The 16,230-nt window shown below is 38.6% G+C and overlaps 1 protein-coding gene across 1 annotated transcript in view; it reads right to left on the reverse strand.

Moving 5' to 3' along the window:
• Positions 1-16,230, reverse strand: part of LOC136863731 (coiled-coil and C2 domain-containing protein 2A) — a 569,644-nt gene that overhangs the window by 353,897 nt on the left and 199,517 nt on the right. The gene's annotated exons all lie outside the window — the stretch shown is intronic.

Genomic DNA, 16,230 nt, shown 5'->3' on the forward strand with positions numbered 1-16,230 from the left:
TTTTATGTGACTGTCAATATATCCATCATAGTCACGTGACCTCTGGATCTAAATGAAAAATGAACTAAAAGGATGTGATCATTCATATAAAAAATAATTCATGCACTGGTTAAGATTCAGACTGTGGCCACCTTGCACAGGGGGCCAGAAATGTAATGTAGCAGGACAAAATTACAAAATACAACATTTTCTTGCCTCCATTTCTTCCTTCCCAAACTGAAGGCAAATAACCAGGGATAATGAATTTCAACTCTGGTGATGACATATAAACAAATATGGCTAAAAATAATACTCTTTATCACCCCTCTTTGGAAGAGGCTGTCTGGCTTACTACTAGTTGTGTTTTAGCAGTGAACCTTGCTGGTTCCTAATGTAGTGTCAGTGGATGATAGTGAATATCTGAAGTACGGCAAAGAAAGCTACAAGTATGCAACTTCATATTAATATAATTGAGACATAACTATTTTCACCACTATCCAATCAAAGACTTATAACATGTAATGTGAACAGTGTATGAAATTCTAACTCGACAACATTTACACAGTTATAAAAATGTATCCGAACATTCCTGCCTGCATTTTGGTACCATAATATACAAATGAATATTCAGGCTAATGTCTCAGTACATGAATTTTCTTGCACTCTCCTTAGAAAAGTAACTCTATTTGCAGTGGCATGCACTTCACTGTGACCCGTAATAACACACCGGGAGCTGTGTCAAGCCTTGTGGGACAGAAACAATTGGAAACGAACTACAGTAAAATGCCATTATAACGAACACCAGTTTAACGAAATTTTCAGAACAGCGAAATTATTTTTAGGCCACTTTCCTTTTCCCTATTTAAAGTGCGTTAAAATATTTCACTGTAACAAATTTTGAACTTTCAGTATAACAAATTAAAATGTAGCCTTTTTGCTTATATTTAACATCTTTTTCCTTCACATTATAATTGAAATTCATCCCTTTTTTTAAATCCCTGTGTATTTCGCACAACATATCTCTATTCAGCTAATACCAGGCGGCACACACTATACAACACACAGGTGAAACTACCCAATTACAAATCAGGGGAAGGTAAGCAAACACATTACAATTCTGACGAGCAGGTTGCCTACCCAACAGCACGTGAAGATTATCGTATTCAGTTTTGATGTACCAGTACTGAACGTTATTATGTAGGATTAATTTTTTATACATAAACGCAAATTAAAGCCAATTTTCTCCGTTTGCAAAGCAACGTGTGTATTAATGTACCGGTAGCAGTTAGCTCTTTTGCCAATATTGATCAAAAGAAGCGAAAGCAGTTTTCTTTGAAACTGTCAGAAAGTGGGCTCGGTGTCCGCATCCTGAAGCACGCAGAGGTTGCAAATGTAGAACTCTCACCTTTGAGTTTCGACTCGATCACTTACTGTAGGTTGGTCGAAGTTTTGTTTAATTCAAAATGGCAGCCAGTCATTTTTGCCAATCGCACATGGTCAAGTATAACCTCAAATTCATTGTCAAAGAGTGTGACCAAGGAATAATGTTTAGTAACCCCCTGCTCCAAAATAAAAGGCTTCTACTAACGTTAGTTTTTGAAAGAGTGTGATCTGCAATAATACTTTGATATTTTTATTGGCCCCCATGCACAGGTTTTCATATTTGGTGTTTGGTGTTTTTCACAACCTTCAGTGCACTTGTTATTTCATGAGCCCCAGCAGAAAAGGTTTTCATATTTGTTCTCTTGTGTTTTTCACACCTTTTAATAATACTTTCCTCTCACCTTTAGATATGGTAGATATAGTTTACACTGTACCCGCAGATACATGACGTAAAATGCCCTCATGTTGGTAAAGGTCGTATTTAGTGTTCATACACAGCCCTGTTGGGTAGTTTTTATTCGTATATTCAGTAGTACGTTTTCTTGCTTAACACGTCCTTTTTGTTGTCCCCTGTAGAAACTTCTTAATGAGGTTTTACTGTAAGTTATATATTAAATGTCATAAAAGAATACTAAACCTACACTATTCATAAAATAAACACATCCGTAAGTTCAATAGTACATTTAAGAAATAGTCCAAACTATATGATGGCATAGTTTACACCATTTTTTTAAAGGAACATTTTAAGTTTACTTTGACAGCAGTACTCAACAATATAATTGAATTTTGCATCAGAACCAAGGAGTTTGAGGTAGAGGAAAGTAACACAAAGTAACATACAAGACATGTATTCCAACATACCGATTTCTAAAACAATAGATATTATAAGTGATAGGAATTCGTGTGATGATGAGGAGGAAGAGGAAGATTTGCCTCAAAGTGTTCAACAGAGTTTGACTCTTGTGCAGGCAACAAACATGGCATGTAGTCTTCAGGATTTTCATCTACCATGAAGTGATGTGCCAGAATATGTGTTAAATTCAAGTGCGGTGGTTGCTGACTGCCTTGAATATTTGTTTGTGTCTGCGAGTGTTCAGAAGAATATCACAGACTTTTTCAAAAAAGTCGAATGAATAATGTACCGGTGCAGGGTAAAATTTCAGATGCTGGAAACTTCCTGCAAGTACCTGTACGTTATATCATTTCTTCGTGTATGTATATATGTATCCTAATTTTCTCTCATTTAATAAATACAGTATTACGTTCTTTTATGTGTAAATTCATGTTGAAATAATGTAGATTCTTCAACAGGTTTAGCAAGGGGCAAGTTCTTAATTGACTTATTTCAGTATAACAAAATTTCACTATAACAAATTAAATTCTGAGGTTCCCAAAATTTTCTTACACTGGTATATTACTGTAGTGGATTATGTATTATCAAAGATGAGCATTCAGGACTGCTTTTAAGATATTTTACAGTATCTTAAATTGACAGCGAGTGTTTTCAAATACAAATTTGAAGAGTAATGGAAACAAAGTTATAGGATGAAAGACAGCTTTTTAAGAAAAAATCCTATTGGGTAGGAAAGGGTTTACATAAACTGACTGACAGAGCAAATGCAACACCAAGGAGGAGTGGTTCGAAAGGGATGAAAGTTGGGGAAAAAACAGAGTCGGCACGGAAGAATAATTGATGTTTATTTCAAACCGATATGCAGGTTACACAATGCGCACGGCATCGACTCAGTAGGATGTAGGACCACCGCGAGCGGCGATGCACGCAGAAACACGTCGAGGTACAGAGTCAATAAGAGTGCGGATGGTGTCCTGAGGGATGGTTCTCCATCCTCTGTCAACCATTTGCCACAGTTGGTCGTCCGTACGAGGCTGGGGCAGAGTTTGCAAACGGCGTCCAATGAGATCCCACACGTGTTCGATTGGTGAGAGATCCGGAGAGTACGCTGGCCACGGAAGCATCTGTACACCTCGTAGAGCCTGTTGGGAGATGCGAGCAGTGTGTGGGCAGGCATTATCCAGTTGAAACAGAGCATTGGGCAGCCCCTGAAGGTACGGGAGTGCCACCGGCCGCAGCACATGCTGCACGTAGCGGTGGGCATTTAACGTGGCTTGAATACGCACTAGAGGTGACGTGGAATCATACGCAATAGCGCCCCAAACCATGATGCCGCGTTGTCTAGCGGTAGGGCGCTCCACAGTTACTGCCGGATTTGACCTTTCTCCACGCCGACGCCACACTCATCTGCGGTGACTATCACTGACAGAACAGAAGCGTGACTCATCGGAGAACACGACGTTCCGCCATTCCCTCATCCAAGTCGCTCTAGCCCGGCACCGTGCCAGGCGTGCACGTCTATGCTGTGGAGTCAATGGTAGTCTTCTGAGCGGAGCGGACGCCGGGAGTGCAGGCCTCCTTCAACCAATCGACGGGAAATTGTTCTGGTCGATATTGGAACAGCCAGGGTGTCTTGCACATGCTGAAGAATGGCGGTTGACGTGGCGTGCGGGGCTGCCACCGCTTGGCGGCGGATGCGCCGATCCTCGCGTGCTGACGTCACTCGGGCTGCGCCTGGACCCCTCGCACGTGCCACATGTCCCTGCGCCAACCATCTTCGCCACAGGCGCTGCACCGTGGACACATCCCTATGGGTATCGGCTGCGATTTGACGAAGCGACCAACCTGCCCTTCTCAGCCCGATCACCATACCCCTCGTAAAGTCGTCTGTCTGCTGGAAATGCCTCCGTTGACGGCGGCCTGGCATTCTTAGCTATACACGTGTCCTGTGGCACACGACAACACGTTCTACAATGACTGTCGGCTGAGAAATCACGGTACGAAGTGGGCCATTCGCCAACGCCGTGTCCCATTTATCGTTCGCTACGTGCGCAGCACAGCGGCGCATTTCACATCATGAGCATACCTCAGTGACGTCAGTCTACCCTGCAATTGGCATAAAGTTCTGACCACTCCTTCTTGGTGTTGCATTTGCTCTGTCAGTCAGTGTATTAATGAAGAAGTGTTTAAAGATGCACTAACTAATCTTCAAGTGAATTGTTCAGTTCCATCCATCTTCAGAGTTGGAAGGCCTAGAAAACTCTTCGAACTTAATGGAACTTAATGGAGGAGGTTAGATAATTTAATAGATCATAATTTAAAAATGACCAAGTTAGATGGCAAAATATGTAATACTTTGGCAGCTGCTTCTTCGCAGGTTTGCAACATATGTGGCAGTACTCCAAAAACAATAAATGCTATAAATGTAGTGGACTGCAGTAGCACTGGCACTATGAATTATTCTTTTGGACTTCCTCCTTTGCATGCCTGGATCCAACTGTTTGAGTGCATTTTACATTATATACAGGAGTGATATTTGAAAGTGGCAAGAAAGAAAAAATTAAGAAAAAGCAATGATTGGAGAGAAAACATGCATAATTCAGAGATTTTGATCCAAAATGGGACTGATAACATGAACCAAGAGCAGGAGGTGGTAGCACTCCAAACAGCGGAAGCACAGCTCACCTTTTTCTTTTGAGAACTATGCGTTACAGGCTGAAATTACAGGTATCAGTGAAGAAATTATCAAATATCTTTCACAATATTATGGACCAGATCATGTGGCTATGAAGTAAATGTACAAGCTTTCAACAAGTATGCTCTAGAAACCGCAAAATTATATTTAGATATGTAGTCACGGTTTTACATGGCTCCTTCTGTCCACAAAATTCTAATTCATGGTGCAAAAGTAATACAGACTACTATTTTGCCGACTGTAATGCTATAACAAGAAGACGTAGAAGCGAGAAATAAGCACTTATGAAGGTAAATGTTAGAGCCTTGCGAGAAAGTCCTTGCAAAGTTCTACTATACAGGATGTTTTAAATCTCTTACTAGTAAGTTCTGACCACATAATTTCACAGCTAACTGCACTATCAAGCAGCAACAAGAAGAGATCATTACCACTGGACGTCTGTTGTTTGCCGAAAGAACGATAGACCTGAGCATGAAGGTGACATGCACAGTGATGATGAATGTCATGACAGTGGTGATGAAGATGATGATGATGATGATGATGATGATGATGATGATGATGATGACAGTGATGAGGAAGATGATCTTCCTACAAATGACTAATGTAACAGATGTCTACCACAGTTCCAAATAGGTAGGTTCGGTTGCTTCTAAAATGTAACATTTGTGATGGCTGACCACTGTGCTCAGGGGAATTTGTTGCTTTATTTCTCTTCTTGTGTGTGACTTTTATGTTAACTTGCCTTATTTAATCACTCCATACAATATTAAATCATTATAGTACCTATTCAAACTGTATCCTAAGCTAAATAACTCTGTCCTGCTAGAATAATTGCACTCTGGCCCACTGTGCCTTAGTGAGAAGCCAGAGATGATACCAAAAGGTTATCATGCATGTGTATACGGTGCTATTCTTTTTGGGTGTGGTTTCTCTTCAAAACACTCAGTACCATTCAATGAAGGACTTGTTGCAAAAATGTCGATTACAGCACAAAAACCCAGTCCACAAGTCAAGGGAATTAACCATTTACGTTTTGAATCCAACGATCAAGCCGGAAAATTACGATGGGGCCCCGAGGCCTGAAGGGCAAGACACTGACCACTCAGGCATGGAGCCATATGAGTAGGGATCAGATATATTAGCATCTATTTTCATCAAAATTAGCATCTATTTTCTGAAAATGAGTGTTCATTTTAAAGAATCATAACCAGCACATGTAGCATTCTTTTCTTTTTCCTTTTATTCAAAAAATTAAAAATTAATGATTTAAAGACACAACACAATACTGCTCAAATCTACAAGAAAATAAACTGTTCAAATAAAAGCATTGTAAGAAGTTTTGCACTGTTGTCCTTTGCCCACAAAATCTACAATTACAAAATTAGCAAAACAGTCAATGAATCTGTGCATCCTAATCCTTCATTTGGATACTGCCAAGCTCTCACATGGGCATTTATAGATGTGTACCCAATAACCTCAATGATTATTGCAGATTTATTCTCTTTGCCTTGTGCAAAATGAAGTTCAAACAGGAACGAAGGGAAAAGAAAATACACATCTCGTGCCTTGGTGATCTCGTTTTTCAGTGATAACCGATAAAGAAGAATCGTATGAAAAGAGAAATGGAGGAAAAGCATGGTTTATGCAACTAAAATAGTGCATTTATAATGAATTAGATATAAAACCACATGAATTTGCTAAATTTGCATTTTGAGTAGAAATTCACATTACGTGGCATTTTCAATCAATCAATCAATCAATCAATCAATCAATCAATCAATCAATCAATCAATCAAAACCAAATCAATCACTACTGATCTGCATTTAGGGCAGTCGCCCAGGTGGCAGATTCCCTATCTGTTGTTTTCCTAGCCTTTTAAAGTTTCGTAACACAGTGCTTCACCACACCTTTACAACTATAAAAAACTTATTTTTAACCCATAGAAATATTTTGCAGTTATCAGAAATGCTAAATTTTCCAGTCCCTACGTATGGGTTTACAATACAAAGAGTAAATGAGAATAATGCTTGAAAAAAAAAAATTTAATGATTGCCAAATTTATGCAGGATATTTTCCACAGATATGGGGAACAGTCAGTACAATAAAATATAATACTGTTCCACCTTTAGCAAAATCTAGATCTTTAAAAAACACAACTTCACATTCACTGATGTAGAAATTAATTTTTCACTACACAAAGATCCAAACAATTGGAACAAATAGATCACCGGGAAGCATTCGTACCATTCCAAATGTGTACCAGATAACACATCTGAGAAGTGAGAATTATGTCCACGACTTCATTACATTTATGACAATGGCATATGGTTATAACCTATCTTGATGAAAATAGGTGATTTGTACTAAAATGGTGTGTAACTTTAAAAAAACCATACTGATTTTGTCAAAACATCAACAAATATTGCACAGAGGGTCAATGAGAACGTCCACCTCAAATTTAACCACATACGTATAAGATACTGACATTCTGTTTTCACTTTCTTAAACATTATTAAAGGACTCATGACACTATTTATTTATTTATTTATTTATTTATTTATTTATTTATTTATTTATTTATTTATTTTATATGGCGTGAGTCAAGCTATGAAGCCTGCTGTTATGCAAACCATATTATATATGCTACATTGTACAAACTACAGAGTCTTAAGATTCCTAATTACATATAATTAATTATGAAATTAAACTTAAATAACAGTTATAAACAAAAGGTAAAATTCTGAGAGTTACTATTAAAAAAACATTAAATAATAAATTCTTAAGTCTATGTACCATTTATTAAATTTCTTTCTAAGTAGATTTCTAATATGTATATCTCTCATTACAGCCGGAAGGGAATTTCAGGATTGTATGGTTGCAGGTATGAATGAGTTGCCGTAACCTGTCGTGCGGTAAATTGCGAAGCTCAGCAGGGAAGAGATTTCCGACCATGTAGGTATACCGTTTGGGGATGACAAGTATTTAAGATCCGTTCACTAGATAACTTGGTGCGTCTGTACGGAGGACGTTGTGGACAAGCGCAGCAGAGTGAAGGTATCTTCTCTCTGCCAAATATAACCACAACAGCTGTTCAAGACAGGGGGATATACTGTATGACAATACCTGGGGATATTTAATACAAAACAGACGCATGTATCATAAACCCGCTGAAGTTTAGCGTTAAGTGTCGTGTTTAGGTTGTTGTGTATTACGTCGCCATAATCGAAGATGGCAGAATTAAGCTTTGAACAAGTAACTTTCTCGTATTTAGTGGAAGGAGATCCTGTAAACTTTTAAGGGAGTGCAAAGAAAAGAATACTCGGCAAATTTTCGTCGTGTGCACTGTCCAGTTTAAGTAGTTATCAAAAATGAGGCCAAGATTCTTTACAGTTTCGTTTATTTGTATTGGTGTTGCATGGAATAGGATTGAAGGAATTTTAACATTTTTCAGTTTGGTATGATTATTTATGGATCCTATTCTGATTGCTTGCAATTTTAATGGATTGACTTTAAGATAGTTAATTTTAGTCCAATATTTTATATTTTCCAGGTCATCGTTTAGTTTGTTAATGTCTAGCTGGATGTCTCTTGGGTTTGTATACATATATAGTTGAATGTCATCTACGAAGAAATGATATTTACAAGTTTTTATAGGTCCTGGTAGGTCATTTATGTACAGTGAAAATAGTAGTGGTGCTAGAACACTGCCCTGAACTACGTCAACTTCAGTTTGTTGCCAGTGTGATACTTTCGTACCTGCTGACAAGCACTGCTGCCGCCCAATTAAATAAGAGTGCAGCCATGTCAGTGCGCTTGAAGAAAATGTTTGTGCTTGTAGCTTAGCTAATAATATTTTCCTGTCCACACAGTCAAATGCTTTACTTAGGTCTAAAAGTACAAGGAGAGTCATTTGTCTGTTGTCCATTTTTACTTGAATGTCATTTGGAACTTTTAGTAGTGCTGTGATAGTGCTGGGTCTAAGTCAGATGGGGACACTCAAGCTTTGGTGGTAGATGAGTAGTGATTTCTTCCAAGCTATGTAAGTAAGCCTGTTGACATATCCCTTCTACTCCTGTCTACATTTACGTAAGTGCTCTCAGCTGAGACTCTGCTTAAGTTCATAAGATTGACATACGCTGGTTACGACTACAGGAAAATTGTGAATTCAACAATTTCTGAAGTTAAATACTTAAAGTGTTACAATATTCATAACCTATAATCAATATGGAGCACCAGTTTAGATGCTTTGTGAATGAACAGAATATTTATGCCTAAACTCAGCTGTTTTGAGAGTGTATTAAGATTTCATTTCTATATGGTATAACACGTGAAAAAGTTTACGTCAGATTTTAACAAAATGTTTTTATGTTCAAACAACTAAAATTTTAAAACATTCAGCAGTTCAATAGATTGTAAATGTAGTTGTACAGAAACCAACTAATAGGCATTGTATTTTGAGTATTAGAATAAGTTTTAATTTCAAATTCAACAAATTGTTGATATCATTCTTAATTACACGACATAATATATAAATGATTTATATTTAATAGGGTTTCTTAAAGTTGTTTATTGATAAGTTTGTTAACGGCAAACCATACATGTATGTTCTGGAACAATGTTACCTATTAACCTTGTAAAAATATTTATGGCGGAAGATGTTCAGAAAATGAATGAAACATGTCCTATGTTTTAACAATCAAGCAATAAAATAAGGATGAGATCCTAATTTTGTATTTGCTGTTTCGGTATTGAATAGGTGGAAATCTAAGTTTTATTATTCTCCTTTTAATAGACTATCAAGAGGAAAAAAATGAGGATAGTCTCTTGCAATAAGTTATGTTTATTAAGGTAATTTGTTATCTGGTTGTGAACGACCTTTCCTAATATTTTACTAAGACAAGGAAGTATGCAAACTGGTCGAAAGTCTTTGGGTTTTGTTGGATTATCGATTTTTCTTATCGGTCGTATTATGGCACTTTTCCATATACTGGGAAAGATTCCTGTAATGAGTGAGGTATTTATTAAATGCGTGATTGTTGGCAGAACAATTTCAGAGAGTCTTTTAATTAACGTCTAATTTATTCCGTTACATCCAGTACCCGCTAACTTTATTTCATGAAGTGCTTCTCTGGCGTCATTAAGAGTTACATGTGAAAAATAAAATTATTCTCCATTGTGTTTTCTTTTCGCATGTAGTCTGTTGATTGTTTCCCTTTTAGTTCGTTCATCTGTATGTGAATTTTGTGCAAAGAAATATTTATTCAATTCGTCTAATGGCATGTCTGTTGTTTTCGTCGGTTTTATTTTTTATCAAACCAATGTTCCAAAGAATTTTCCAAACATTGGCAGAATTGCCATTGATGCTTTCATGGCCCGTATTTATAGGCATGATACTGTATAGGCTTTTGGGCTTATGCCGTGTCAAGAACATAAGGTGAAATTCTTTACGTTTCACAGAGAACGGGGCTCTGCGTCATCAGAAGAAAATCTTGACTGTCCACGAGAAAGGTTTCTTAAACAATGACTTTTTAAATTTAGACGTTATAATAGAAGTGGAAATAGTATGTTCATTCGCCACCAGATGGCTTCCCGGACGTGGTACAGCGCTAGCGTTCGAAGCGGAAGCTTACCGAACCATCAGAATCAGTCTAAGAGGTTCACAAAACATGTGTACGTAACATATGACATTGAAAGGTGTATGACATTGACACAAGCCTGGAATGAAACATCTGGCGATTAGGAACGTACGAATTTGGAAAACGCCGAGAAGAAATAACAATAGTGAAGGGACAGGGAAGAGAACTACTTACGTAAATTCTTAATGGCTGGCAACCAGGTATTACTTAATTGATAGCCAGTGTCCCTGTTGAAATTGTTAGGATTTCTACGTATTTCCACAGCTTCCCATATAATCCTGAATCTGTAGTGTCCAGTGTGGGTAAGAGCTCGAGCATCTTGGAACATGACATCATGACCCGACGATAGAGCGTGCTCAGCTATTGCTGATTTGTCTGGCTGGTTGAAATGAATATTACGTTCATGTTCCTTGATACGGGTACCAATGGACCGGCATGTTTGGCCGATGTATACCTTACCGCAAGTTCAGGGAATTTCGTATACCCCAGGATGTAAAAAGTGGGGACAATTTGTCCTTGGTTTTACCCAGACTGTGAGCAATTTTAGTGGCAGTGCCAAACAGGGTTTTTATATTGTGTTTGCGAAGGACCTTGGCAATTCGATCTGTGGTGTTGTGAATGTAAGGCAAGTAGGCAGTTCCCTTCACTTCTTCCTTCTGTGAGCCTTGCTTGGTCATTTCTCTGGGATGCAGGGCTCTATGAATCTGCAAATCGCTGTAAACATTTCCCCTGAACGAGATTCTGAGCGTGTCCATCTCCACCTGGATATTTGATGGCTCAAAAATTTGTCTCGCCCTCTTGGCGAATGTCGTGAGAATGCCTTGTTATTGTGCTGGATGGTGGTGAGAATCTGCATGAAGATAGCGATTTGTGTGGGTAGGCTTACAATAGACAGTATGTCCTAAGGAGCCGTCCGGTTTCTTTCTTACTAGAACATCCAAGAAAGGAAGGCATCCGTCCGACTCCATCTCCATAGTGAATTTAATTGAAGGATGTTGCTGATTTAGGTGGTTTAGAAACAGATGAAGTTTCTCAGGACCTTCTGTCCAGAGCACAAATGCATCAACAACATACCTCCACCATATCGTAGGTTTGACAGGCGCCGAAGCAATAGCCTCCTCCTCAAAATGCTCCATAAAGAAAGTAAAAGTGGACTTTCCATAGCCACTCCGTCCGTCTGTTCGTAAAAATTCCCACCCCACAAGAAATAGCTGGAAGTCATGCAGTGGTAAAATAGCTTAGTAATGTCCTAAGGAGCCATCCAGTTTCTTTCTTACTAGAACATCCAAGAAAGGAAGGCATCCACCCGACTCCATCTCCATAGTGTTCAATGAGAGACATGACCGAGTTAATCGGCACTTTAGTGAACAAGGACTCCACATCGAAACTCACCAAAAATGCATTAGGTTGAAGGGTTATGGTTGACAGCTTGTTGACGAAATACAGAGTGTCCCTAACATATGATTCAGTATGTCCTATGTGTGGCTGAAGCAATTTGCTTAGGTATTTAGCTAGAGTATATGTAGGAGAACCTATCGCACTAACAATAGGTCTGAGGGGTACATCATTTTTTATGGATCTTAGGCAGTCCATAGAATCTAAGTGGCACTGCATCTCCCGGGGACAGATGTTTAGCCTCCTCCTTTGGAACTGAAGATTGCCTTAAGAGCTTCACGGTGGCTTTGGACACACGAGTGGTGAGGTCACGTGAGCTCAGTCTGGAAACAAGCTCTGATAATATAGCCGAGATCTTATTCTTATACTCGTCAGTGTCCAAAACCACTGTCGCATTACCCTTATCAGCTGAGAGAATTGTCAGTTCAAAATCATCTCCAAGTTCCTTCAGAGCTCTCCTTTCGCCCCTTGTTAAATTGGGTGCAGGTACATCAGCAGACCTTATGAGTTTCACACATTTGTCTTTAACTCCTCAGCCTCACCCATAGGTAGTTTGTGGATGGCTGCCTCAACGGAAGTAATTAACTTCTCAGTGGGAATTTTATAGGGAGTGACAGCAAAATTAAGACCCCTAGCTAGAAATGCTGTTTGTTTCACTTGTGTTATGCAATTTTCTGTACTTTTCGTAATTGTCTGCGGTTGGATTTTTTATATAGTATTTGTAAGCTGCATTTCTTTCCTCCATTTTTGCCCGTATGCCTTGCGTCAACGTCCGTATGGGGGTATGTTTGTCATACAGTCCTAAATGTAGTTCGTTAAAGAAGGTTATTTTGTCGTCAATGTCATGTACAAGCTGTACATTGTACCACGGTGTTTTGAGTGCATCCTCAATGTACGCCTCTTCGTTTAGGCTTTTGAAGTCTCCATAAGCAATTAATTTAGGCTCATATTTGGGGCGTTTCAGTGAGTATGTAGCATGAATAAAGTCATGTTGGGAAAGTCTGGGAGCTGGCTGTTGTCCATGAGTCCGCGTTCTATCAGTATTGTTTGTAATGATTAAATCCAGTAGTGTATGGGAAGAAGTTGTGTGGTGTGTAGGATTTAGGGGAAGGATTGTCATATTGAGTGAGGTAGGGATGGGGCAAACAGTTACTTTCCAATATCACGTTCCTGTGTATCCATTACAGTGTAGTATTAGGTTGGATTATTAGGATATAAAAGTAACATAATACAAGTTACAGGTCAACTTTTGGGAGGAACATCCATTATACCTGCTGTCTCTTGCAGCCCCTAACCGCACCTTAGTAAGTACTTATAAATAGCAATACTACACCTTCATCTCACTTTCTTCTCCCCACTCTCCCTTTCGTCAACTCGTTACTCACATTCTTAACTAATCCTAGAAAATGCTTTGCAGTGACCCATATACACTCTGAAAACTAATACTTTGAAACCTTCATTTGTAAATATCGCCATGATTGCTAGTGTATTCCTAGATGTCCAAGGATCTGTATGTAAAGATTTGTTAAAAATGAAGCCATGTTTTCCAGTGTTGACTTCGTTAAATGTAGCAAAGGCTTTTCAGTCTGTCAAACACATAGCAAATACAATGTAAATTAAAACACTAAAAGCATATCTGTAAAACACACACTAACATACAAAGAATGACATGTTTCGTTCTACAAGAACATCCTGAAATAGTGTTTGGTGACAACAGACTTAACATCGGCAGTCTAGATAAATACGTAAGTTTTTTACTATATTATAATTGTATATAATTAATTTTTTGTCATTACTGTTTCATGTTATCACTTATCTCTCTATCATTGACAAGTTTACGCTACGTAAACAATACTGTACATATATAAGCTTATTTAAGTGATTTGATAGAATCTGAGGATGTTCTTGTAGAACGAAACATGTCATTCTTTGTATGTTAGTGTGTGTTTTACAGATATGCTTTTAGTGTTTTAATTTACATTGTATTTGCTATGTGTTTGACAGACTGAAAAGCCTTTGCTACATTGTATGTAAAGAGACACTCGGACCCGACATTATAAATTACGTTAATGAACGAGTGTCATATACACTTCAGATGCTGCCGGAATAAGAGATGAGGAAACAGTTCTGTCAGACAAGACGTAAGCAGAGTTTAATCCAGAACTTTTTTTTGTCTTTTTACGTCGCATGGACACAGACCTATCTTATGGTGACGATGGGATAAGACAGGACTCGGATGGCAGCGACCATGCCCTCAACTGAGGAACAGTCCCAGCATTTGCTTGGTGTGTACATGGGAAACCACCAAAAACCAGCTTTAGGACTGACAACAGTGGGGTTAGAACCCACCATCTCCCAAATACAAGCTAACAGCTAAGTGACGCAAAACGTGTAGCCAACTCGCTCTGGAAATCCAAATTAAAAGTCTCCAAAATCTTCATCTCTTGCCATAGGATGAAGGTTGGGAATATGCGGTAAACAACTGTGTGTGTGGCTTGTCCAGCATCTTATTCTATGTATCACTCCTTTTCCTTTGTACTGGTAAAAAATATGATAACAGCTGTTGCTGCACTGCCTTGCAGGTTGCAGTCGATGGCGAAGTTCCAGGAGAGACAGATACGCGTGATGGCACTTACGATAGCTTTTCAGGTCCTGACACTTGAGTACCACGTACATTAATGAAAACTACATTAAGCAGTTAAATTTAAAAAAATTATTATTATTATTATTATTATTATTATTATTATTATTATTATTATTATTCTGTAGCTTCTTACAATGTGTTTCTAAGAAACCATTTCCCTGTAATTAAGATTTTGTCCACATCTATCATATCAGGTCTTTAGCTCTCTGTCCACAATACGGCATGAAACTAGCTCTCTGTCCACAATACGGCATGAAACACGAGATGCAAATTGGGAAGACCATGCGCAACAGTTTCGAGAAACTACGCTTCTGTATGTATCATCACCTGTAAGCCTAATATAAAACACTTTGAATTACTAAAGAACATCTGAAACCGGTCAGCAAGTGACAGGGTAGAAATATCAGTACTGTCTCTAAACTGTTACAAAATATTCGCTCGTGCCTGCGCAGGAGTGCACCCTTAAAGCGAGCTGCTATGCCTCCTAATATCTGATAGCCAATCGGAAACTCCTACCCTCCCCTTGGTTTCACTCAGACAGTTACTTTTATATTAGGGTATCCGGTGGAACATACCGTATTTACGCGAATAATACCCGCACATTTTTTAAAAAAATTTGGGGCACGAAATTGGGGCGCGGGTTTTATTTGCGTCAATGCTGGCATTTTTTCAAAATCAGCCTTCCTAAATTTAGGGTGCGGGATTATTCGCGTAAATACCTGTAAGCATGCTTTTCAGTCATCTAGATTCAGCAGAGTCACATTTTATCACGTATTAAAGTCACCCATTAATATCACACTCTCATACCTGGGTAATAGGTCGTTTGGTGCTTCCGCCAGGTCTTCAACATATCTCGTATTCGGTGCACAATACACAACACCCAGTAAACACTTAACATTACAAATTTGTAATTCAATAAATAGAAACTCTGGCCCGTTGTGAAATTCACTTGGTGTTTTGCATATTTGTTTGAATTTCATATTCTTGCGCAGATATATCCCTACGCCTCCCCCACCTTTTCTTACTCTATCATTTTTTATCAGCATGTAACCCTCCATTCGTACCAGTGAAGACGGGATACTTGGTTTTAATCACGACATGGATATTAATATGGCATGTATGTTGTTGTTAAAGAATATGTCTGAGAATTCAGGGAAATGGGAAAGAAGGCTCTGTATGTTCACGTGGCCCACCTTCAGGAAGCCTGGAGGTACAGGAGGAATGTCGCTGGGACAGCCAGCAGTGGTTTGGGAAGGGGTGGTTGTAGGTTGACCGGTCTGGTTTTGGGGAGGGGGGATATGCAGGCTATAATTACAGACATTTGTTGCCTCTAACCTAAGAAAACCAACTGGACAGTTACTAAATACTAACTGAACTAGTTCTCTGGAATTTAGTTAAGCCTAATCTAAGTTATCAATAAAATTTAATAAATATTTACAAATTCTAGATGTTTTCCTAATGAATTACAGTTTTCACCTAGTTTTAGTTCAGGCTCATCAACTAATGCTCCCCATTCCCATAGAATTATTAATAACAGAGATATTGGCCATTCGTTGTGACATCATAAACAACCATTAACCCGGCTCAAGGCAGATAGGGTTATCTTCCCTATCCTTCACTTGAGTAATTCTTGTCTGGTGCATC

This window comes from Anabrus simplex, chromosome 2, assembly GCF_040414725.1.
Source record: "Anabrus simplex isolate iqAnaSimp1 chromosome 2, ASM4041472v1, whole genome shotgun sequence".
Classification (NCBI taxonomy): Eukaryota; Metazoa; Arthropoda; class Insecta; order Orthoptera; family Tettigoniidae; genus Anabrus; species Anabrus simplex.